The sequence below is a fragment of the Frankliniella occidentalis genome, unplaced genomic scaffold (assembly GCF_000697945.3).
Source record: "Frankliniella occidentalis isolate FOCC.00 unplaced genomic scaffold, Focc_3.1 Scaffold72, whole genome shotgun sequence".
Lineage (NCBI taxonomy): Eukaryota > Metazoa > Arthropoda > Insecta > Thysanoptera > Thripidae > Frankliniella > Frankliniella occidentalis.
In genome coordinates, this window is record NW_026267202.1 from 296,010 (window position 1) to 296,492 (window position 483).

Consider the following 483-nt stretch of genomic DNA (forward strand, 5'->3'; position numbering starts at 1 on the left):
TAGTAACTTTTAGTCTATTGCTATAAGCTATTCCGTAGCGGTGACCGGAATTGGCCCAGAAAAGTCTGCCCTAGAGCTTCGCTCGCTTCGCGAGCGCAAGTAGATGAGAACCTCTTATCGTGCCTCATCGAGTGTAGGAATGCAATAATGTGGCATACCGCGGGATTGCAAAACGTACACCCCATTAGCGGCGTCCTTCCCCTCCCCACTCTCCCAACCCTCTTCCATCCCTCCCTCGCGGACTCTCCACTTATCGGTTAATTTTACCCGCCGCATCCGGGAGAGCGAGGAGAGCGCCGGGGAGAGGGAGACCTGAAGGCAGAGAGGTGCGAGTCACTAACCCGCCCGCCCCAAAGCTCTCACGCTACGCCACGCCCCGCCTCACCCCGCCTCGCCTCGGTCCGCTCCACCGCCTCGCATCACCATTTTATTTATAAAGTGGGCAGGAATGCAAACCTGAGAGGTCCTCGGATATTGGTGTGC